This window comes from Chiloscyllium plagiosum, unplaced genomic scaffold (assembly GCF_037043375.1).
Source record: "Chiloscyllium plagiosum isolate Xiang-an unplaced genomic scaffold, Cpla_swu_hap1 HiC_scaffold_9, whole genome shotgun sequence".
Classification (NCBI taxonomy): Eukaryota; Metazoa; Chordata; class Chondrichthyes; order Orectolobiformes; family Hemiscylliidae; genus Chiloscyllium; species Chiloscyllium plagiosum.
In genome coordinates this window covers 6,248,045-6,274,276 of record NW_028270147.1, presented here as the reverse complement: position 1 = coordinate 6,274,276, position 26,232 = coordinate 6,248,045, and the positions used below count along the sequence as shown (strand labels likewise).

At 43.8% G+C, this 26,232-nt stretch overlaps 1 pseudogene; it reads left to right on the top strand.

The window, feature by feature from the left end:
• The first annotated feature begins 3,571 nt into the window (after positions 1 to 3,571).
• On the top strand, positions 3,572 to 25,980 carry LOC148149080 (di-N-acetylchitobiase-like; annotated as a pseudogene).
• Positions 25,981 to 26,232: the final 252 nt, after the last annotated feature.

Below are 26,232 nucleotides of genomic sequence, written 5' to 3'. Positions count from 1 at the left end.
ATAAAGGAGGATGTGAAAAGAAAAAAAATGGTTAAGACTAAAATTGGGCCCTTGAAGACAGAAACAGGTGAATATATTACAGGGAACAAAGAAATGGCAGAAGAGTTGAATTGGTACTTCAGATCTGTCTTCACTGGGGAAGACACGAGCAATCTCCCTGAGGTAACAGTGGCTGAAGGACCTGAACTGAAGGGAATTTATATTTGCCAGGAATTGGTGTTGGAGAGACTGTTAGGTCTGAAGGCTGATAAGTCCCTGGGGCCTGATGGTCTACATCCCAGGATACTGAAGGAGGTGGCTCCAGAAATCATGGATGCGTTGGTGATCATTTTCCCATGTTCTATAGATTCAGGATCAGTTCCTGTGGATTGGAGGGTGGCTAATGTTGTCCCACTTTTTAAGAAAGGAGGGAGAGAGAAAACAGAGAATTATAGACCAGTTAGTCTGACTTCAGTGGTGGGAGAGATGCTGGAGTCAATTATAAATGACAAAATTACAACACATCTGAATAGCAGTAACAGGATAGGTCAGAGTCAGCATGGATTTATGAAGGGGAAATCATGCTTGACTAATCTTCTGGATTTTTTGAGGATGTAACTCTGAAGATGGACAAGGGAGATCCAGTGGATGTAGTTTACCTGGACTTTCAGAAAGCCTTTGATAAAGTCCCACATAGGAGGTTAGTGAGCAAAATTAGGGCACATGGTATTGGGGCAAAATACTGACATGGATTGAAAATTGGTTGGCTGACAGGAAACAAAGAGTAGTGACAAACAGCTCCCTTTCGGAATGGCAAGCGGTGACCAGTGGTGTGCCGCAGGGATCAGTGCTGGGACTGCAGCTTTTTACAATGTACATTAATGATATAGATGAAGGTATTAAAAGTAATATTAGCAAATTTGCTGATGACACAAAGCTGGGTGGCAGGGTGAAATGTGAGGAAGATGTTAGGAGAATACAGGGTGACCTTGACAGGCTCAGTGAGTGGTCAGATGCATGGCAGATGCAGTTTAATGTGGTAAATGTGTGGTTATCCACTTTGGTGGCAAGAACAGGAAGGCAGATTACTACCTAAATGGAGTCACGTTAGGTAAAGGGGCAGTACAATGAGATCTAGGTGTTCTTGTACATCAGTCAATGAAAGCAAGCATGCAGGTACAGCAGGCAGTGAAGAAAGCTAATAGCATACTGGCCTTCATAATCAGAGGAATTGAGTATAGAAGCAAAGAGGTCCTTCTGCAGCTGCACAGGGCCCTGGTGAGACCGCACCTGAAATATTGTGCACAGTTTTGGTCTCCAAATTTGAGGAAAGACATTCTGGCTATTGAGGAAATGCAGCGTAGGTTCATGAGGTCAATTCCCGGAATGAAAGGTTGGAGTGACTGCGCTTGTATACACTTGAATTTAGAAGACTGAGAGGGGATCTGATTGAGACATATAAGATTATTAAAGGATTGGACACTCTGGAGGCAGGAAACATGTTTCCACTGATGGGTGAGTCCCGAACCAGAGGACACAGTTTAAATATAAGGGGTAGGCCACTGAGAACAGAGTTGAGGAGAAACCTCTTCACTCAAAGAGTGGTGGGTGTGTGGAATGCTCTGCCCCAGAAGGCTGTGGAGGCCAGTCTCTGGATACTTTCAAGAAAGACTTGGATAGAGCTCTTAAGGATAGTGGAATCAAGGGTTATGGGGATAAGGCAGGAACAGGATACTGATTGAGGATGATCAGCCATGATCATAATGAATGGTGGTGCTGACTCGAAGGGCAGAATGGCCTACTCCTGCACCTATTGTCTATTGTCTACAAAACACTGCTCCATGCTAACTTAATACTTATGGCTTTTTTTTTTAAGTTTAATCAAGAAACATATCTCAATAAAACATATAATCAAGAAACAACCCACTCTACTCACTCCTGCAGACCTACAGCAAGGCCACACTTAAAACTATTCATTTATCTGTTTCTGTGCTCTGATCTCTCCCAAACAGATTCCTCCAAGATCAGTTGTGAATTTTACGGTTTGTTAATTTTTCTAGACGCACTTCAATGTCCAGCCATACATGAATTCAAACAGAAAAGACAGTAACTGTGCAGGTTCACTGCTGTGTCAGTTAGCAGTGTGGGTTTCTTTCTCTCTCCCTCTCTCCTACACTGACCTCACCATTTGCTGCCTTTGTCTGTACCTCTCCCTTTTAAAAGTGCTGTTGTTTTGACTTTCTTTTTCTCCAAAGTTCCAAAACAATGCAACAGCATATAAAACAATAATTACTGCTCCTGGAATTCGAGAAAATCACCTCCAACACTTAAAAGACCCTCAAAAAAGGAGCAGCCTGTTACAGCCAGAAATGTTTGCCATCCTCCATCTTGGATTACCCAGAATCTTGGTAAGGATTCCTCCAAAAGCTTGTACTTGCTTAATAAATTTTGGCTGTTCACAAAGTTGGTGTTTTGCAGTTGCATCAAGTGTGTAAGAATCTGAAGAAAAAGACCCTAACAGAGGGATGTGGGTCAAACGCTGGCAAATGGGGTTTGATTAATTTAGGGATCTGATTAACATGGATGATTTGGACCAAAAGATTTGTTTCCATGATGTGCATCTCTATGATTCTAAGTCTATTTTTTTTCCAAATGCCAGCAAATCATGTCCCGAGGAATCTTGATTAAATTAGATGGATTAGATTCCCTGCAGTGTGGAAATAGGCCCTTCGGCCCAACAGGTCCACACTGACCCAAACCCATTTTTCCCTCATGGCCAATTCACCTAACCTGCACATCTTTGGACTGTGGGAGGAAACTGGAGCACCCGGAGGAAACCCATGCAGACACGGGGAGAATGTGCAAACTCCACACAGACAGTCACCCAAGGTTGGAGTCAAACCTAGGACCCTGGTGCTGCGAGGCAGCAGCGCTAACCACTGACCCACCGTGCCACCTTGTTCAATAATATTTTGACATGGCCGAAAATTTCCTGGCTGATCTATGATGCTCTTCTTAAACAAAGCAACAATGCTGACTATCACTTGATGACTGGCAATGATGATGAAATGAGGATGTAGCCAGTTGTCACTTAAAAGATAAGATTAATGTTTCAAAGAAACTGAGCACTCTATGAGAAATATTTGAGGCTGATATTGCTGCAGGGATAGAAGAAAATGATGGGGGAGGGGAATGGCGTAGAGGGAGCAGAGGTTCCAGGACTGAACATCGAGGTAGAGAGTAATGCGCAGAGGGCAGGGACCACCCACAAATGTTTCTACTGAGACACTAAGACATGGGCTATTCGCAGGAAATCAGACTTTCAGAAATCAGGTTGAGATTAACTGTAGCAAAGGCAGGGAGGAAGAGAGAGAGAGATTCTGAGCAGAACGTCAAGGAGGAAATGCTACAGGAATGTTCAGGGCTAACTGTTAGACAAAGAGAGTGGAGGAGGGGGAGATGCGAACTTCTTTACAAAGTTAGATTTGCCAGGATGGAGTTTGCGTCAACATTTTCCTGTTATCACACAAACTGAGATAGAGATAGAGAGAGCCAGGAGGCGGCATCATCACTCACATGACACTCTGTATAAATGAAGCAGCTCACTGTGTCTGATGGATCTTCATCTCCGGCCGAGAGGATGCGCTGGAGTTTGGTTTTGATGCAGTTTCTGGCGGTGCTGGTGCTAGGGATCCTTTCAGAATTCACTGTTTCTCCTGCCCATTTGTGCCCATGTACACCCACTACTCTGTGCCAGCCTTTGCCCGCCGACCATCAGTACCAGGTCGAGGTGGGTATTTACAAACCATTCAATTCTCTGGTTGCCTGGAAGTTGTCTTTTGAAGGCCATTGAGCAGCAACACTTGGAATGGAGTATTGGGATGGGAGCTCCTGTCTCTCCCCGTGTGCTGCTGCTCCTCTCCCCAGCCCCCGCTCTGTTGTGTGAGTTGGGAGAGATTCTCCTCTGGAGGATGTTCTTTCCCTCCCCGGGGCTGGCCTGGCTTCGGCTGGGGAACAGAGTATCCCTCCCAGTCAGGCTCCAGCTCCACTCCGGGCCCTGGGGGATCCAGACTGGAGAAGGCTCCTTGACACAAACCAAGGGTCAGGTCCAGGCTGAGGGGCTGAGTCCTGCTCAGGGACAGGGGCAGCTGGACTAGCTCAGATCCTTGTTGGGATGCAGAGAGGATCAAATTCTCTCTAATCCTGATGGGAAAGTGTGCAACTTGCGCTAGTTCCAGCCTGTGTGAAACAGGAGCCTCGGGAAAACTGAGCAGTGCAAAGATATTTAACAAGGGCAGCAGCAGCAGGAAAAGATTTCTGTTAAACGGTGTCCCTGATGTACAGCCTCTGGAATGAAGTGTGATCCATTCTGACAGTTTAATCCCATGGATCAGGATTACCGTTTGCACAGAATATTGACCCTGAGAGAAAACACCAGGGCAAAGTCCTGGGGTCATATTGAAGTACATTGTGATTTGAGCTCAATCTCTGTAAAACTGAGGATCTGGTTCAGATTAAGGTGAATACAATGTACCAGATCCTGGAAACAATCCTTGGTGTAAAATGACAATGTAACTGTTCAGTAGCTGAGGTTTAAATTCACCTCGGAGTAATGTTGCTGAGTAGACAGTGCGGTCACTGGAGGTGCAGCAAATAACCTCAGCCTCAGATGCTTTCTAGAAGCAGCCACCTTACAGTTCTTTGGGCAAAAGGTATCAAAGAGTATGGGGCAAAAAATGGAATCAGCCATGATCATACAGAATTTTAGAGCATGCTCAAACGGCCAAATGGTCTACTGCTCCTGTTCTCTACACGTCCAAGCAGAATTACTACCTACTCTGTTTCTCCACCAGGTCGTTATCTTTGATAACAAAGGACCCGAATGGATACATTACGACTGGTCAAAGATTACGACAATTGTGATTACACATTCTCTTCCCACTGAACTTCTGTGTCATGCTCATGCAAACGGCATTCGGATTGTCTTGCAAGGTATTGTCATGCACTTTTTGATGGAATAATATGTCTTCCTAATGCAAGAGGTATTATAGAGAATTCCACAAGGGAACATACAGTTTACAGGTTTCAGGCTGAACAGGAACGTAATTGCTGACATCGATAGGTTGGGCAGAATGTTTGGCCCTGGGAGACAACCCTGAGGAACGCCTGGGGAGATTATCTGTGGCAGGTAGATAGGTGAATGTGAGGTCAAGTAGTTATATTCCCTCTTTTCTCACCATTTGCCACTGATCCAATCCAGCAGCTCTGTCCTTCAGGACTAAGCCAGCTTGGTCAATAATAGTGCGACCAGACCACTCCTGGGTGTTGGACATCAAAGTCCTCTATCTGGAATATATTCTGTGCCTTGGCCACTGTCAGTGTGGAGGTGTACTGATTCATGGGCCAAGAGGGAGTACTAGGTGGTAATCAGCAGCAGATTGCTTTGTCCCTTATTTGACCTGAAACCATGAGACATCATGGGGTCCGGAGTCAATGTTGAGCACTCCCAGGAAAACTCCCAATTGACTGTATGCCAATGTGCCACCATCCCTAGTACATCTCTTTTGCCCGTGGAACAGGACATATCCAGGGATATTGTCTGGATCATTGCGTCTAAGGACGGCTCTGTGAATAAAGATCTGTCTGTCTGTTGCTTGACTATTCCATGATCAGTTCTCCCAATTTTGAGACAAAACTCTAGCTGTGAGTAAGTTCGTCTGGCAGGCTGTGTTGCTGTTGTCACAGGATTACCACAAAGGAATCCCAATGTCCCAGAAATCTATAGCCCTCCCTCATGTACCAGATACTAAGCCACACTTTCATTTGCATATTCCCCTGAATTTACTTCTGTTAAGGTGAGGCAAAGAGACTAATGCAGAAACACAGAAGAGAGGGTGTGAAACTGAATAGGGGAGTGGGTGGTTTGGAGGAGGTTTACAAAGCAAGTGGTATTGCACCCATTTAGATAACAATCCTCAGAGTGGGCCAGGATGAGACAGAATGTACTGACATAGGAGAGCAGCAGACATGGTCAAATGGCTGGAAAAAAAGAGTTAAGTTAGTCTTTTTACTTTGATATAAGTGGCATTCAGAACCGAATAAGGTGATTAACCATTGGAGATGAATGAGATTTTTTACTCATTTGTGGAATGTGGGTGTCACTGGCTGGAATTCCAGGATGAATTCCAGATTCCTGATGAAGGGCTTTTGCCCAAAACATCGATTTTCCTGCTCCTCGTATGCTGCCTGACCTGCTGTCCTTTTCCAGCACCACTCTAATCCAGATTGGAATTGCAGGATGTCCACCCAGCAACACTGAAGGAATGATGAAATATTTCCAAATGAGAATGTGAGTGCTTGGAGGGAAACTTTCAGGGGATGGTGTTGCCATGTATGTGCTGCTCTTGTCATTCCAGATGGAAGTGGCCTTGGGTTTGGAAGGTGCTGCCTGAGGATCTTTGGTGAATTTCTGCAGTGTATCTTGTAAATCGTACACACTGCTGCTCCTGAGCATTGGTGGTGGAGGGAGTGGATGCTTTGTCCTGGATGGTGTCAAGCCATCCAAGCCCGGTGGGGGGAGGGGGAGGGGTGATGGCCCAGTGGTATGATCGCTAGACTGCTAGTCCAGACACCCAGGTGATGTTCTAGGGACCTGGGTTTGAACCTCATCATAGTAGATGGTGGAATTTGAATTTAATAACAAAAAATCTGGAATTAGGATCTAACAATGATCAAAAATCCACTGCTGATTGTTCGAAAAATCCATATGGTTCACTAATATCCTTCAGGGAAGGAAACTGCCATCCATACTTGGTCTGGCCTACATGTGACTCCAGACCCAAAGAAATGTGGTTGACACTTAGCTTTGGGCAATGAGGGATGTGCAATAAATGCTGTCCTAGCCAGCGATGCTCACATCCCATGAATGAATTTGGAAAAAGCTGACTGAGTGTTGTTGGAGCTGCACCCATCCAGGCAACTGGGTCGAGTAACACCATTGAATGTCAAGGGGCGGTGGGGAGATTGACTCTTATTGGAGATGACCATTGCCTGGCACTTGGGTAGTGCACATGTTACTTACTGCTAGTCAGCCCAAGCCTGGATATTGTGCAGATCTTGTTGTATATGAACATGGACTGCATCAGATTCTGAGGAGTCGTGAATCGTGCTGAATATTGTGCAATCATTGGCAAACATCCCCATTTCTGACCTTAAGATGGAGGGGAATTAATTGATGAACCAGCCAAAGATGATTGGGCCGGGCCTAGGGCATGATCTTATCAATATCACAGAGATGTAGTTACATGGAGTTTTAACAACCACACCACCTTAAGTCCTAATTTAGTTAGGGCAGTGGAAAAAGATGGTGATCAAAAAAGTGTTTTGAATTAGAGTAGGGTGGATTTTGTTAGAATAAAACATTATTTGGCCAAAATAGATGGGGAACAGCTACCAGAGGGTAATTGTACAGCAGAACAGTGGCACATGTTTGAAGATGTACTGGGAAGAGTACATGTCAGGAATAAAAGAATGACTAGGGTAGGAATAGGTCCAGTCAAGGATAGAAGCGGGAAGTTGCGTGTGGAGGCTGAAGAGATTGGGGAGACACTGAATGAATACTTTTCGTCAGTATTCACTCAGGAACAGGACATTGTTGCCGATGTGAATATTGAGTCACAATTAAGTAGAATGGACGGCTTTGAGGTATGTAGGGAAGTGGTGTTGGAAATTCTGGAAAGGGTGAAAATAGATAAGTCCCCTGGGCCTGATGGCATTTATCCTAGGATTCTCTGGGAAGCAAGGGAGGAGATTGCAGAGCCATTGGCCTTGATTTTTATGTCCTCGTTGTCTACAGGAATAGTGCCAGAAGACTGGAGGATAGCAAATGTGGTTCCCTTGTTCAAGAAGGGGAGTATGGATAACCCTAGTAACTATAGGCCGGTGAGTCTCACTTCTGTTGTGGGAAAAGACTTAGAGAGAATTGTAAGGGATAGGATTTATGAACATCTGGATAGGAATAATGTGATCAAGGATAGTCAGCATGGTTTTGTGAAGGGCAGGTCGTGCCTCACAAACCTTATTGAATTCGTTGAGAAGGTGACTAAGGAGGTAGACGAGGGTAAAGCGATAGATGTGGTGTATATGGATTTTAGTAAGGCGTTTGATAAGGTTCCCCATGGTAGGCTACTGCAAAAAATATGGAGGTATGGCATTGAGGGTGAGTTGGAGGTTTGAATTAGGAATTGGCTGGCTGGAAGAAGACAGAGGGTAGTAGTTGATGGTAAAGGTTCATCTTGGAGTTCAGTTACTAGCAGTGTTCTGCAAGGATCTGTTTTGGGATCATTGCTGTTTGTCATTTTTATAAATGACCTGGAGGAGGGGCTAGAAGGTTGGGTGGGCAAGTTTGCAGATGATACGAAAGTCAGTGGAGTTGTTGACAGTGAGGAAGGATGTGTCAGGTTACAACGGGATATAGATAAGTTGCAGAGCTGGGCAGAAAGGTGGCAAATGGACTTCAATGTAGGTAAGTGTGAGGTGATTCACTTTGGTAAGAGAACAAAAAGATGGGGTACTGGGCTAATGGTCGGATACTTGGTAGTGTGGATAAGCAGAGGGATCTTGGTGTCCATGTACACAGATCTCTGAAAGTTGCCACCCAGGTAAATAGTGCGGTGAAGAAGGCATATGGCGTACTGGCTTTTATTGGTAGACGAATTGAGTTCCGGAGCCCTGAGGTCATGTTGCAGTTGTATAAGACACTGGTGCGGCCGCATCTGGAGTATTGTGTGCAGTTTTGGTCGCCATACTATAGGAAGGATGTGGAGGCACTGGAACGGGTGCAGAGGAGGTTTACCAGGATGTTGCCTGGTATGGTAGAAAGATCGTATGAAGAAAGGCTGAGGCACTTGGGGTTGTTTTCATTGGAGAAAAGAAGGTTTAGGGGTGACTTGATAGAGGTGTACAAGATGATTAGAGGTTTAGATAGGGTTGACCATCAGAACCTTTTTCCAAGTATGGAGTCAACTATTACGAGGGGGCATAGCTTTAAATTAAGGGGTGGTAGGTATAGGACAGATGTTAGGGGTAGATTCTTTACTCAGCGAGTCGTGAGTTCATGGAATGCCCTGCCAGTAGATGTGGTGGACTCTCCCTCTTTATGGGCATTTAAACGGGCATTGGATAGGCATATGGAGGATAGTGGGCTAGGGTAGGTTAGGTGGGCTTGGATCGGCGCAACATTGAGGGCCAAAGGGCCTGTACTGCGCAGTATTTTTCTATGTTCTATGTGCGATATATTCTTTTTAGGGTGGAATGTAGGAACAACAGACCCAGAGAACCCTCAATATCTAGGAATATTCAGGACTGGACAAGAAGGAAAAGAGAGACATAACATAGTAGAAAGGAAGCAGAACAAAGTAGACTGAGGGGAGTATTGAAAGTGCAGGGGGAGCTCAAGAAAGCAATTAGGAAAGCAAAGTTGGAAATAGATAGGTTCTTGAGTACCAAGGGGATCAGGGGTTACGGAGAGAAAGCAGGAGAATGGGGTTGAGAAACTTATCAGCCATGATTGAATAGTGGAGCAGACTCAATGGGCTGAATGGCCTAATTTCTGCTCCTGCATCTTATGGTCTTACCTTCACTTGGAGAGGCACAGATTGATCAGGGATGGCCAACATGGCTTTGTTAGAGTGCAGGCATGTCTAACGATTTTTCAACGTGGTAACCAGGTGATTAATTGAGGGTAGTGAAGTTGATGTAGTTTATCTAAATGTCAGCAAGGCATCTGACAAGGTCCCATTGGAAACTGATAAAGAATATAAAAACAGGTGAGCTCCTGGGTCACTTGGCAAGGTGCTTCTGAAATTGACTGAGTGACAGGAGATAGAGGGAGGTGGGGGAAGGTTGTTTGTGTGACTGGAGCCTGGTGTGCAGTGGCGTACCACAGGGATCAATGCTTAGTCCCTTAATGCTTATGATATTCATAAATGATGTAGACAAGATGTGGGAGGGATGATAAGTAAGTTTGCGGATGACACCGAGATTAGCTGGGTGGTTGACAATGAGAAGGAAGTTTGGTCAGATGGACAGATCAGTGGCAGATGGAAGTTAAAGTTAATAAATGTGAGGTGGATCACTTTGGAAGAAGGAACAAGACAAGGGAGAACTCAAGTTTGTGGATGACACAAAAAGTCGGTGGGAAAGCAAGTGGTGAAGATGACCCAAAGAGTCTGCGGAGGGAAATAGACACATTGGGAAATTGGGAAGTTGTACTCTTTGACAGAAGTAAAAGGAGAGCTGTATATTATTTTCAAGGAAAGAGACTGAGGAATGCTACAGCTCAGAGGGATTTGAGGGTCCTTGTGCCTGAATCACAAAAAAAACCTAGCATCCAAGCTGATGCTGGTAATGTGGAAGGCAAACAGACTTTTGGCTAAATTTTCAAAGGAAATGGATTAGGAAAATTTGGAAGTCTTGCTCAAACTGTACAAGGCACTGGTCAGACCACAGCTCGTATACTGTGAACAGCTTTGGTACCCCTAGTAAAGGAACCGTAGAAAGTAGGAGTCGGAGTAGGCCGTTCAGCCCTTCCGGTCTGCTCCACCATTCAATATGATCATGGCTTATTAACCAACTCAATATCCTGTTTCTGCTTTCTCCCCACACTCCTAGATCCCATTAGCCCTGAGAATTACAACTAACTCCTTGAAAATATTCAGTGATTTGGCCTGAACTGCTTTCTGTGGCAGGGACTTCCACAGGCTTACCACTCCCTGAGTGAAGAGATTTCTCCTCATCACAGTCCCATATCTTTAGACTGTGACTAATAGCCAACCAAGATATGCTGGCAGTTGAGGCAGTCCACAGAAGGTTCAGTCGGTTGATTCCGGGTATGGAGGGATTTCATTTTTAGGAGCTATTGAGTAGGTTAGGCTTGTACTCACTGGAGTTCAGGAGAATGAGAGTTTCTTTCTCTGTGTCTCTGTGTCTCCATTTTAATTGCCTGGGGCCAATGCTCCAAAGCAAGTTGCATAATCCTTTCAAATTCCAGTTATGTCTGGACAGGACGTTGCCTGAGTTACAAAATGTTTAATGATACACCTCCTGCACTAACTGGTATGTATTGAAGATTTCTTTTACTACATTGTAATCTGTGGCAATTTCCTCAGGTGAGAGAAATAATCTTCAGGTACTCTCCCTGAAAGCTTACCCTGCAACAATCTGGAATAGCGTTGGATTGGCTGCTTTAACTGCTGCTCAAAATAAATAAAGAAGGCATCTATCTTTTCCTCTCTAAATGGGACACAGTAGGGTTCCACCTCCTCAACTCCCATCTCCCACAGTTTTTCTTGAAACTCTCTTGTTTATCTTGCTGTTTCCTGTCGGATCTATTTCTTTTCTGTTCATTTTTGTATTCTTGAAATTCTAATTTCCACTGCTCCAATTTTAATATTTCTTTCATTGCTCTGTCTGCTTCACCATCCTCAGTTTTTGCCCATAAACCACTTGCCATTCTTGTTAAAATTCTAGGTTTTATGGCTTACAAAAGAAATTCTAGTTCTAAGTTTCTCATTTAAATCCTTTAACCATTTTGGAGACAGAACATTTAAATCTTCAAAAGTAACTTACCTCAGTCTGCTGGGAAAACTCTGACATCAAGTGCAGACATTTCTCTACCGTAGCAATACAAAATCATGAAAGATCTTTGCAGTTTTTTTTTCATGTAAATTCATTTTGAAGTAATAATTTTCCTACTCTCATTCATTTGTTGTCTCGGTGGTTTCAAATCTCTGGTTGAGCCCCCAGTTTGTCATGACCAGACTGGGTGAGATTCCCTAATTTGTCCTAGTTTCAGATAGGACACCCCAATCTGTAAATCTCCCAAGTGAGAAAGGATGAGCTGGCTCCTTTTACTTATTCATCCAGCCCTCAGTTGGATGCAACAATGTTAACTTTAAAAAGTTTCCCTTTTCTTGTGGATGTCTGTGTCTCAAATGAAATTAATATTTGCTTTAAAAGGAGCCCAATTTAACCAGGCTCTCTTAAATTAACATGAAAGTGAGTTTATTGATTACAACATATGTAGAAATGTTAAACAACTGACATACACACATTAGATGTAAGACACAAATCAAAAAGATAAAATATTGAAAACATATGCAGATCACCCTGTGAATTGTTCTTGAGGAGCAGCTCAGGTAATGTTGCAGACGTATTAGGTGCATTGGTAGTGTGGAACCCAGCAGGTGAAGAGTTAATTTTTGAGATTCCTTGTTGTATAATTTGGTTATACAAATTCCTTTGTCTTGATTCCTTTTTTAACTGGTTTGTAGCACTCAGAGCGAGAGACAGTGTTCCATGTTTTACCTGTGGTGGAGGGGTGCTTACAGGAGTTCTCAAGTTGAGACTTCCACTGCATATAAGTTACATTTCAGACAGGACATTTCACAGGAGACTGATAACAACACATAGACTAGAGTTGATGTGCTATTTTAACTCTTTTCTGTATATTCCTGGAAGAGAAAAGCACATAAACCAACAGCAACAGGTTGCTCTCTATTGGGAATTGGTTAAGAATTCTGTGTCTCTCTCTGTTAGAAGTTTGACATCTTTAGGTATTACACTCCATCAGTCCTACACAAGGTGTTTCACAGCAAACAACTGAATTTACACTTGTAGTTACAATGTCTCTGTAGCAATCTTCTTTCAAGAAACGCATTTGAAATTAAGGGCTAAAATGCCTGTGGCATTTTTGAGATTCTGACCCATTGTCCTAACAGTAGAAAGTGACAGTGGCCACTAACTGATTTGATATAAATGGCAAGAATAGTGTGAGGATGTAAAAGTTACAAAATAAATATAAGTTTGAAACAAATCTTTCTTTCCTCCTTTCCACTTGAAGTTGGCAGTTTGTTTGGTAAAGTGCTGTGATACCATCTGCGCTTTGACTGAAGTTTTAAAATAAGATATTTCTTTCTCCCTCATTAGTGAATGTGCATAAGAAACACTTGATACTTGTAACTGAACGAAAGAGATGGATTGAAGCGATTCTGCATTTGGTAAAGCTTCAGTTTCTGGATGGACTGCATATGGTGCCATTAGAACACATTTCAAATTTTCAAGCACTACCCCAGCTGGTCACACAGATTAAGCAACATTTACAAAATGAAATACCTGGATCTCAGGTGAAAGATAATTGTTTAAAAAAATGTAATAGAGACAAACCATTTGTTTAACTAATTATGTGTTTATAAATAAATATGGATCTATTTTTCTGCAGATGTGATTTCCAGTTGCTGTTATCTAGTCCATCGTCTTGTTACAAGGTGGTGATCTATTCCTGATGAAGGGCTTTTGCCCGAAACGTCAATTCTCCTGCTCCTCAGATGTTGCCTGACCTGCTGTGCTTTTCCAGCACCACTCTAATCTAGATTCTGGTTTCCAGCATCTGCAGTCCTTGTTTTTACCACAGGATATTTTATGTTGAATCAATTTCAGCTGAAGATGCAGCTGACCCTGATAATGCAGCAACTGAGCCTTGAAGGAGATCGATGGATAGAGGCACAGCTCCCACCAATGGCAAGATTTGAGCTGTAACTTTCATATGTGTTTTAGAATGATACTGCACAGAAGGAGGCCATTTGGCCCATCAGCCCTGTGCCTGCTCTTCAAAAGCAGGACCCAGTGACTCCCACTTCCCTGCCCTCTCCCTGTAGCTCTCCAGTTTATCTCAAGTGTTTATCCAGTCCCTTTTGAAAATTGCTGTTGGGTAAACTTGCATGCTGCATTTCAACTCCTTCTGCAAAATATTGTTCCCATCGCTTATGACATTTCTCTGAAATCTGTGAATCCTGTTTCCTGACCCTCTAGCCACAGGAAATGTTTTGTCCTTATTTACTCCATGAAGACTCTTGGTAAAAGAGGAAACAGTCTACTTCTACAGCCCCTGCATGATCCTCCATGAGTTACACAATTCATTTACAGAGGGTTCTTCTGAAATTAAGGAGCCTTTATGTTGAAGGGAGAACTCTATCCATTTCTACTGGGTAATGTTTGTAATGAAAACATTATTGTCAATTTATTTCACATGACAAGATCTCACTAATCTCATTTAGTTCTTGAGTTCAAACTCACAAATGTCTGCTAGTTAAGGCATCAATTCCGTCAACCTCACAAATCCTGCCTTGTACCAGACACATATGATCTGGTTATAGTCCAACAGGTTTATGCCGAAGCACTAGTGTTTGGAGCGCTGCTCTTTCATCAGGTACCTGACGCGCTTTGAAAGATGGTGCTTCCAAATAAACCGGTTGGGCAATAACCTGGTGTTGTGTGATATTTAATTTTGTCCACCCCAGTCCAACACCGACTCCTCCACATCATACCCGCTCTGAGCTGGGATGTTGGGGGGCACTGTGTGTGCTGGAGAATTACTGCATTGTTATAGACCCAAAGGGACCCAGTTTTTGACTCAGCCATTTGTCTGCACCGCTGGATATTTTAATTTGCTACCAATCCCCTGCCTTTTCTCCTGCACATTGTCCATATTTGAATAATATTATAGTGCCCTCTTCAATGTCTCAATTGAATCTGCCTCCAAAACATTTCCAGGCTTTCTAGACATTGAGTAAGAAGGGTATTTAAAAAAAAATAGTTCTCATTTGACCAAAAGACCATAAAATGTAAGAGCAGAGTTGAGCCTATTCTGCTCATTGAGTCTGCTTTACCATTCGATCGTGGCTAATTTGTTTCTCAACTCATTGTCCTCCCCTGTAACCCTTATTCCCCTTACTAAGCAAGAATCTGTTGGTCTCTGTCTTAAATATACTCAATGACTTAGCCATTTCTCCCACACCAATCATTGAGCCAGAGCATTTATTGCTATAATCTTGTCAATCCCGTGCCAAATTGCTCGTGGCTCAGATAGTAATCCAGAGATTATTACCTTTTTGGCTCTGCTTTTTAATGTCGCCTCTAACTGCTCATATTCCCTCAGCAGAACCTCCTTCCTCTTTCTACCAATATTGTTGGTACTTATGTGACCCTCTGTAGCCCAATCAGATACCCTGAACCCAGGTGCTAGGCTGGCAACACAGCCTTCAGAACTCACGATCCTGGCCACAGAGAACAGTGTCTATTCCCCGACTGTACTATCCCCACAGGAGGTTGTGACTACGAGTGAGGCAGGTAGAGGATTCCAGGAGCCTCAGGCCTTGAGCTTGTCTAACAGTTTTGAGAATCTTGCTCCCTGTGTGAATGAGAGTGGGGGTTGAGGGAGGATCAGCAAACTGACCATAGCATCATGCGAAGGGAGTCATTCAAAAGAGGGGAGGAAATAGAAATGTAGTTGTAATTGGGGATAGTACAGTCGGGGAATAGACACTGTTCTCTGTGGCCAGGATCGTGAGTTCTGAAGGCTGTGTTGCCAGCCTAGCACCTGGGTTCAGGGTATCTGATTGGGCTACAGAGGAACGTGGAGTGCGAGGGTCACATAAGTACCAACAATATTGGTAGAAAGAGGTAACATCTCCGAGCCCAATGCGGCCTCCTCTACATTGGGGAGACTGGGCACCTCCTAGCAGAGCGCTTTAGGGAACATCTCCGAGCCCGATGCGGTCTCCTCTACATTGGGGAGACTGGGCGCCTCCTAGCAGAGCGCTTTAGGGAACATCTCCGAGACACCCGCACCAATCAACCAAATCGCCCCGTGGCTCAACATTTCAACTCCCCCTCCCACTCTGCCGAGGATATGGAGGTGCTGGGCCTCCTCCACCGCCGCTCCCTCACCACCAGACGCCTGGAGGAAGAACGCCTCATCTTCCGCCTCGGAACACTTCAACCCCAGGGCATCAATATGGATTTCAACAGTTTCCTCATTTCCCCTTCCCCCACCTCATCCTAGTTTCTAACCTCCAGCAACTCGATCCCCTGACTTGTCCGGACTTGTCCGACCTGCCCAGCTCCTTTTCCACCTATCCACTCCACCCTCTCCTCCCTGACCTATCACCTTCATCTCCTTCCCCACTGACCTATTGTACTCTATGCTACTCTCTCCCCACCCCCACCCTCCTCTAGCTTATCTCTCCACGCTTCAGGCTCTCTGCCTTTATTCCTGATGAAGGGCTTTTGCCCGAAACGTCGATTTTGCCTGTCCTCGGATGCTGCCTGAATTGCTGTGCTCTTCCAGCACCACTGATCCAGAATCTGGTTTCCAGCATCTGCAGTCATTGTTTTTACCTAGAGTGGGGTATGTGCCTGGCCATGAGTTTGCAGATTTTGCTGGAGTACAATTCTACTGCTGTTGAGGTATCATAGTGCCTCATGAATGCTCAGTGTTGAGTTGCTAGCTCTGTTCAAAGTCTGTCCCAATTATCACATTGATTTACAACACAATGGAAGTTATTCTCAATGTAAAGGCGGGATTTTGTCTCCACAAGGACTGTGCAGTGGTCACTCTTACCAACACTGTCATGAACAGATGCATCTTCAGCTGGCAAATCAGGTGGATGAGATCAAGTATGTTTTTCCCCTCCTTGGTTACCTAACGTTCTGCCACAAACCCAGTCTAGCAGCAATGTCATTCAGAACTTGACCAGGTCAATCAGCAGTGCTGTTGTAGTGGTAGTGGACACCTACATCCCATCCATGAATACATTAAAAGCATACTTGTCATCACATCGAAGGAAGGGTTTGAGTTTGCTTGAAACCGTGCAGAGAAAATTTAACAAAATTGTCCAAGACTGTAAGGTTTGTTTGGAACAGCACGGTTGTCTTGTTGGACCAACAGAGACTGGGGGAAGAATGTTGCAGGTTCAGATAAAATAAATAAGTACACAGCATAAAGCTGTTCTCACTAACTGCTAGCACAGGACTAAGGGATAAAGAGACATGGGGCTTCTAAAGTGTTAATTTCACAGGTCCCCATCCGCCATCCAGAATGGGAGTGCTTCAAAAAATCATATAATGTTAGTCGTACTTGATATAAGTTGTGAGATAAGATTAACTTTCTCCTGCTTGTTCCTTAGGTCTCAGTTAGTGTCCCTTGGTGTCCAGACTGTCCAGGTGGCAAGTGCTATGATTACACATCAATGGCACAGTCCTGTGACTTTTTATATGTGAAGGCCTATGACATGCAGCTTGAAATGTGGGATGAGTGCTTTGCAAAAGCAAATGCTCCCTATGACCAGACATTCTCAGGTATGAACTACATTGAATAATTGATTTATTGTTGTTGTATGTACTAAGAGACAGTGTAAAGCGTTGTTTTGCATGCTCTCACAGACAGAGCATACCATACAAAGTACATCAGCAGAACAGAGTGCAGAATGCAGTGTGATAGCCACAGAGAAGGTGCAGAGAGAGTAAGATCAGAATTAAGATCTTTGAGAGGTCCATTCAAAAATCTGATAACCAATCGGGGTGGGAGGGGGTGTGGGGGTGGGGGTGGGGGGTGGGAAGCTGTTCATAAATCTATTCATATCTGTATTCAAACTTTTATATCTTCTGCCTGATGGAGGGGGGTGGACAAGATTATAACTGGGGTGGGAGGATTCCTGAGGTCTTTCCTGAGGCAGTGAGAAATACAGACAGGGTCAATGGATGGAAGGCTGGTGTGCGTGACGGACTGGGCTGTGTTTATGACTCTCTGTTTCTTGCAGTCTTGGGAAGAACACCTGCCATACCACACGGTGATGCATCCACATAGGATGCAAACTATGGTGCATCTATAAAAATTGGTCAGAGTCCTTGTGGACAGGCCAAATTCCATTAGCCTCCTGCAGAAGTAGAGGTGTTGCTGTGCTTTCTTGACCATCGTGTTGACATAGGTAAAGCAGGACAGATTGTTGGTGATCATCACTCCCAGGAACGTGGCAACCTCAACCATCACCACCTCAGCTCCATTGTTACAGACAGGGCCGTGTGCTTCCTGAAGTCAATGACTAGCTCTTGTGTTTTGCTGATGTGGATGGAGCAATTGTTGTCTTTATACCATGCCACTGAGCACTCAATCTCCTTCCTGATTTTTGTCTCTTTATCGTTTAAGATCTGACCTACAATGGTGATGTCATCAACAAACTTGTAAATGGTGTTGGGACAGAATTTGGTCACACAGCCGTGTGTGTATAAGGAGGACAGTAGAGAGCTGAGTACACGGCATTGCGGGGCACCAGTGTTGAGGATTATGGTAGACGAGGTGTCTTACTGAAGTATGATCGTCTGGTGAAAGGTGTGTCCACTCCATAGCAATGCTAATCAATGCTCAATCATTATATTTCTTTCCCATTTAGGTCTGCATTATTATATCAAGCTGGGTGTTGATCCCAAAAAGCTCGTACTAAACTCCCGTGGTATGGTTATGACTATCCTTGTGAGCATTTCTATGAGGTAAGGAACATAGAACAATACAGCACATAACAGGCCCTTCGGCCCACGATGTTGTGCCGAACATTTGTCCTAGCTTAAGCACCCATCCATGTACCTATCCAATTGCCGCTTAAAGGTCGCCAATGATTCTGACTCTGCCACAGGCAGCGCATTCCATGCCCCCACCACTCTATGGGTAAAGAACCTACCCCTGACATCCCCCCATACCTTCCACCCTTCACCTTAAATTTATATCCCCTTGTAACACTCTGTTGTACCCGGGGAAAAAATTTCTGACTGTCTACTCTATCTATTCCTCTGATCATCTTATAAACCTCTATCAAGTCACCCCTCATCCTTCGCCGTTCCAATGAGAAAAGGCCTAGCACTCTCAACCTATCCTCGTACGACCTATTCTCCATTCCAGGCAACATCCTGGTAAATCTTCTCTGCACCCTTTCCAAAGCTTCCACATCTTTCCTAAAGTGAGGTGACCAGAACTGCACACAGTACTCCATATGTGGCCTAACCAAGGTCCTGTACAGCTGCAACATCACTTCACGACTCTTGAATTCAATCCCTCTGCTAATGAACGCTAATACACCATAGGCCTTCTTGCAAGCTCTATCCACCTGAGTGGCAACTTTCAAAGATCTATGAACATAGACGCCAAGATCCCTCTGCTCCTCCACCTTGCTAAGAACCCTACTGTTAACCCTGTATTCCGCATTCTTATTTGTTCTTCCAAAATGGACAACCTCACACTTGGCAGGGTTGAACTCCATCTGCCACTCCTCAGCCCAGCTCTGCATCATATCTAAGTCCCTTTGCAGCCGACAACAGCCCTCCTCACTATTCACAACTCCACTAATCTTCGTATCATCTGCAAATTTACTGACCAACCCTTCGACTCCCTCTTCCAAGTCATTAATAACTATTAATAAGTCATTAATAGTCAGATTCACAATGTTGTGCCAAGGATTATTCCTAATCTAAAATAAAATAACCTAACCTACGCATCCCTCAATTCACTACTGTCCATGTTCATGTCCAGCAGACGTTTAAATGCCCGAATGACTCTGCTTCCACCACCACTGGTTGGAGAAATGGTTGGTTCTTATTAGAACATAGAACAGTGCAGCACAGAACAGGCCCTTCGGCCCACCCTGTCTGTACCAACCATGATGCCATTCCTAGCTAATCCCATCTGCCTACACATGGTCTGTATCTTTCAATTCTCTGCCTGTCCAAATGCATCTTAAACTTTGCCACCATTTCTGTTTCTACCACCTCCCCTGGAAGCACATTCCAGGCACCTACCATCCTCTGTGTAAAAAACTTGCCTGACACACCTCCTTTTAACTTTTCCCCTTTCACCTTAAACCTATGCTCCATCTTAATCGACATTTCCACCCTGGGAAAGCGACTCTGATGATCCACCCTATCCATGTCTCTGATCAGTTTAAATGGAGTCTTCCAGTTGTACTGCATGGAAACAGCTCCTTTGATCCAACTCGTCCATGCTGACCAGATATCCGATATAAATCTAGTCACATTTACCAGCGTTTGGTCCATATCCCTCTAAACTCTTCCAATACAGATACCCATCCAGATGCCTTTTAAATGTTGTAATTGTACCAGTCTCCACCACCTCCTCGGGCAGCTTGGTCCATACACACAGCACCTTCTGCATGAAAACGTTACTGCTCAGGTCCCTTTTATATCTTTCCCCTTTCATCTTAACGTATGCCTCTAGTTTTGGACTCCCCTACCAGGAGAAAAATACCTTGGCTATTCACCCTATCCATGCCCCTCATGATTTTATAAACTTCTATAAGGTCACCCCTCAGCATCCGACGCTCCAGGGAAAATCGCCCCAGTCTATTTAGTGCCTCCTTATGGCGCAAACCCTCCAACCCTGGCAACATTCTTGTAAATCTTTTCTGCACCCTTTCAGGTTTAACAACATCTTTGCTTAAGCAAGGAGACCCGAACTGAACACAGTATTCCAAAAATGGCCTATTCCATGTTCTGTGCAGCTGCAACATCTTACACTCAATGCACTGACCAATAAAGGCAAATGTACCAAATACCTTCTTCACTATTTTTGACTCGACCTTCAAGGTACCATGAACCTGCACCTCTTTGTTCAGCAACACTCCCGAGGGCCCTGCCATTACGTGTATAAGTCCTGCCCTGATTTGCCTTTCCAAATGCAATACCTCACATTTATCGAGATTAAGTTCCATCTGCCACTCCTCGGTTTGTTGGCCTTTCTGATCAAGGTCCCATTATAGTCTGTGATAACCTTCTTCACTGTCCACTACACTGCTGCCTGCATAAGTACTAACCATCCCTCCTGTATGCATATCCAAATCATTTGTATAAATGACAAAAAGCAGTGAACCCAGCATGGATCCTTGCAGCACACCACTGGTGAGAGGGCTCCAGTACAAAGACATCGCTGCACACCACTCTCTGTCTCCTACCTTCAAGGCAATTTTGTATCGAAATGACAAGCTCTCCCTGGATTCCATGTGATCGAAGCTCCCTAATCAGTCTATCATGTGGATCTTGTCAAACGTTGTTATGGAATAGGCCAGACCACTGGGAACATTCTTAAGCAGGTAGCCCAGACTGTAACTTTGCTATTTGTTTTGGTAAGCATACAGTGAAAATTACCCGGAGTGAGTTAGCTAGGTTGACTACCAGGTTTTAAAACAGACAAAAATATATTCACAAAATTACGGAAAGAAGCACAAAGAACAGAATAAAAAACACCGACAGAACACAGATCCGAGTGGTGCTGGAAAAGCACAGCAGGTCAGGCAGCATCCAAGGAGCAGGAAAGTCAACATTTCGGGCAAAAGCCCTTTATCATTCCTGATGAAATCGATCCAAACTAGACTTAATTATGCTGTTCTGAATATGTGCAACAGTCCCAACAAACAAACCCCTTAAACATAGTAAAAAATGAAACAAAGGTTTACAGATTGAAGTTAGAAGGGCAGAAGGAGAGAGAGTTTAGCAGCCTGTTTCCACACAGCTGCATTGCTGAACTCCTAAACAAAGTTCGGAACTGAACTGCTCAGCTTGAGAGCTGGGCCCGCCCCCTGGACGTACACAGGTTACTTCAAAAAACATAAAAGCTTTGGCCTAAAGTCTCATCTGTTTACATATGAACAAAAAGGCCTTTCATCTCTGCACCAAACCATTCGATTCGGAGCCTGAATTCTCTGATTCCTCTGAAAAACACCAAGGACACAGTATCCTTGTGAAAGGGGACAGCTTTTAGGAAAAAGGACCAGCTTTGTGACAACGGCTTGTTGAAGTCCATATGGACAATGTCTACCTCTCTGCCCTCATTAATCTTTGTTGTTACCTCTTCAAAAAACTCAATCAAGTTAGTAAGACAAAATTTCCCACGCACAAAGCTTTGTTGACTATTCCTATCAGTGTTTGCTTTTCAAATACATGTAAATCATGTTCCACAGAATCCCCTCCAACAAATTACCCACTACTGATGTCAGGCTCACCAGTCTTAAGCTCCCCAGCTTTTTCTTACTACTTATCTTAAATAATGGCACTACATTAGCCACCTTCCAGTCTGCCAGCACCTCACCCATGGCTATCGATGATACAAAATATCTCAGCAAGGGAACCAGCAGTCACTTTCCTAGCTTCACACAAAGTTCTTGGATACATCTGATGAAATCCTGGGGAATTATCCCCCTTTAAGACGTCCAGCACCTCCTCCTCTGTAATATGGACACTTTTTTCAAGATGTTACTATTTATTTCACCAAATTCTCTAGCTTTCATATCCTTCTCCACTGTAAATATTGATGCAAAGTACTCATTTAGTGTCTTACCCATCTCCTGCAGCTCCACACATAGACAGCCTTTTGATCTTTAATGGGCCCTATTCTCTCCTTAGTTACGTTTTTGCCCTTAATGTATTTGTGGAATCTCTTTGTATTCTTTTTAACCATATTCGTCAAAGCTATCTCATGTCCCTTTCATGCCCTCCTGATTTCCCTCATAACTATACTCCTACTGCCCTGAGACTCCTCGAGGGATTCATTCGATCCCAGCTGGCTATATGTACCTTTGCCGCCTTCTTTTGTGGACCAGAGCCTCAATTTGTCTAGTTGTCTGGCATTCCCTACACTTACCAGCCTTGCCTTTCACACTAATAGGAAGAGATTGCCTCTGGAGGCTCAATACCTCATTTTTGAAGGCCTCCCACTTTCCAACCACCCTTTCTCTGTGATTCGCCTCTCCCAACCAGTTTTGAACGTTTTTGTCTAATACCATCAAAATTGGGCTTACTCTCATTTGGAACTTTCACTTTAGATCAAGTCTATCCTTTTCCATAACTATTTGAAAGCTAATAGAATTATAAACGATGGCCCTAAGTCCTCCCCCACTGACACCTTATGTCCCGAGAGAAGGTCAGGTTTTGCTGCTTCTCTAGTTGGTTCATTTACATAAGGAATAAGAAAATATACTTCTGTATAAGTTCATCAGGTCACCCTCAGCCTCCGACACTCCAGCCTGGGACATTGATTCCAATCCGGCCCAGGTGTAGACCATCTGATTTGTAATAGTCCCACCTCCCCCAGAACCAGTCCCAACGTCCCAAAAGTCTGAAACCCTCCCTCCTGCACTATCTCTCAAGCCACTCATTCATCCTGCCGATTCTTTCGTTTCTACTCTGACTAGCACATGGCACTGATAGCAATCCTGAGATAACTACCCCTGAGGTCCTACTTTTTAACTTGGCTCCTAACTCCCTAAATTCTACTTGTAGGACTTCATCCTGTATCATTGATGCCTATATGCACAATGACAACTGGCTGTTCACTCTCCTGATTATGTGTTATGTATCCTACAAAATCTTCCTCACATTCCACAAATCCACCAGTTTTTGTGTCATCTACAAATTTACTGATCAGACCACCTACATTTTCATACAAATAATTTATGTATGTTTGGAAGAGAGGAGGCCCCAGTACTGACCCTTCTGGAACCACCTCGACTTCCCATCAGAGAAACTCCCTTCCCCAACTAACCCCTGTCTCCTATGACTAAGCCAATTCTGTATCTAACTTTCCAACTCACTTCAGATTCCATGCAAATTAATCATCTGGACCACCCTGCTATGAGGGACCTTATCAAATTCTTCAGTAAAGTCCATGTAGATAACATCCTCATCAATAATCTTTGTCACTTCCTCAAAGATAGTCAATCAAAGTCGCGAAACAAGACCTCCCCCACTTGATCTGACTATGGTCAAAAAGTGTGGTGCTGGAAAAACACAACCTGTCAGGCAGCATCCAAGGAGCAGGGGAATGTGCCCTTCAGGAATGTACCCATTCCTAATGAAGAGCTTATGCTTGAAATGTTGTCTCTCCTCCCTCGGATGCTGCCTGACTGGCTGTGCTTTTCCAGCACCACACTTATTGATTTTGATCTGCAGTATCTGCAGTCCTCACTTTCTCCTCATTGAGCTGACTACCCCACAGAAGGCCCGATGTGATGTTCACTCATGTTCCAGAATGGCGGTCTTGTCCCAGCTGCGTCTTCAGGATATTCTATTGTTCCTTAATGGGCCATTAAGCCCAGGAACCATTAACTGATCTGTGATGAACTTTGCCTCAATTTTACTTTATTCTTATTATTATGTACGACTTCTGTCATTGATGAAGATGCTGTGTTGGGGTGACAAGAAAACCTATCATTGTATATTTCATGTAACATGACAATAAATTTTGATTCTATTCTATTTCCTTGCCTTCTTTTATCCCTGAATATTTAATCATTTTGGAATGCTATTTGTGCTTTCTGCAGTGACTGACTTCCACAGTAAAAAAAAGGTAAATAATGTTTCTCGCCGAACAAACCAGGTTACACTTTGGGAGCTGAGTTGTCCAGGATCGCCATCAGCTGTGAACACAGCAGAATTTTCCCTCCACTCCTCTTAAAACACTTAGTGTGCAGTGAATATTTCAGTGGAATTTGTTGCTAATTGTCAGTTGTAGCTTGTAAATGTGGAGATCAAGCAGTTAACCGGCTCATCCCTTTCCTATTTTACAGCCTGGAAGATGCAAATTGAAAGGATCTCCTTTTAAAGGTGCTCCATGCAGTTCTCAAATCGCAAACGTGACTAAATACAAAGAGATCATGCAGATGTTGCCCAGATCAATCACTGGCAGGTATTGGGATGATAACTACAAATCCCCATATTTTGTTTACAAGGTAAGACTTACAGATAAAACACAGTGCAAACTGTGCGCCATAACATTATTTATAGAGTTAAAACACTGCAGTGATTCGTGATTCAGTAACAAAATCAGAAATTACTTGGAAAAATGAGCAGCAAAACTCCTTCCAATAAGTGTCACTGGATCCAAGCTGTTAACTCTGCTTTCGCTTGACAGAAGATGCAATCTTGATGAACGGTCCTGCCCGAAACATCGACTCTCCTGCTCCTCAGATGCTACCTGACCTGCTGTGCTTTTTTCCGACACCACACTCTATCAACACTTTCTCTCCACAGATGCCAGACCCTCCCAGCAAATTCGGATTTTCTTTCTGATTTCCAGCACCCACAGCTATTTGTTTCTTTTTAATTTCATAATTCAGTATTTGCTGTGCACAGAGTTTAGAAAATTTTAGAATATCCAGTTTGTGTAGTCGAAAATATGTTTAATTAGAGAATTGACAAGAAATTGGGAGCAAGCAGTAAAACTACTGCATTTTATTAAACATTTTGTCTAGTCTACAGGCGAATACTTTGAGTTCAATCATCTTAGAGCCTGATCATGACCTTCCATGTCCATTCCCCATCACCACACCACTGTCATCACATGAGCTGCTTTCAGCTCATTTTCACTTACCTCTTGTCCCCATTATCAGCTTCTCTTTCTCTCTGGCTTCCTACCATCCATCCCTTTGTCTGCTTCTCTCTCTCTCTCTCTGAGTGTCTAACTCCAACTATCCACTCACTACTTTTCCACCACCTCAACACCCCTTTTCTTCAGCATATATGCACAGCACCGTTTCCTCGCTCCTATTATTTCTGAAGACTGCTGAGTTTCTCCAGAAATTTCTGATTTTGTCTCGAACAATCTAGCTTTTTGTACTTTTGTTTGTCAGATAACCTGAACTTGTTTTAATATGATTGCAAGTTAAATGTGGTTTAAAAACAGAAGCAGCTGATATTCAACATGGAGCCTGGAAGTGTGCTTTGGCCCAAGCTTGGTTCCTTATGGAACAAAACCATAGAAAACAGGAGAAGGAGTAAGCCATTCAACACTCTGAACCTGTTCCACATTTAATGTGAACATAACTGATCATCCAACTCAGCCCCACTTTCTCCTCATAGTTTTTGCTCTAAGAACTAAATCTAACTTGTTGGTTCTTCTGGCAGGATAAAGATGTTTACCATGAGGTCTGGTATGACGACCCAGACAGCCTTTCACTAAAGTCGTCTATTGTGAAGAAGTTAAAACTTGGTGGTATCGGTGCCCAGTTTGGAAATAACCTCAACTACAGCGCGAATCCAACAGCAGCAATGCAAACTGAAGACATGTGGAATGCTCTCTGCCCGACCAGGTTAAAATGGAGAACCTGAACCATTAATCTCCACACAATGTGAAATCTTTGATTTTCCAATTAAAAAATGAAATACAATAATCTAGATGTAGGAAACATAATTTCACATCTAATGTAAAAGGTCCTTAATTCGGGAAAGGTGTCATGTGCTGGCAGAGACTTGGGAAAGGGGCCTGTTCCTGTGCTGTGCTGTTCTTTGCAATCATTGCAACTGCTATTCTGTGGGATGCAAACCTACTGGTGTGATCTGTACTGCAAGGTCTGGTCACGT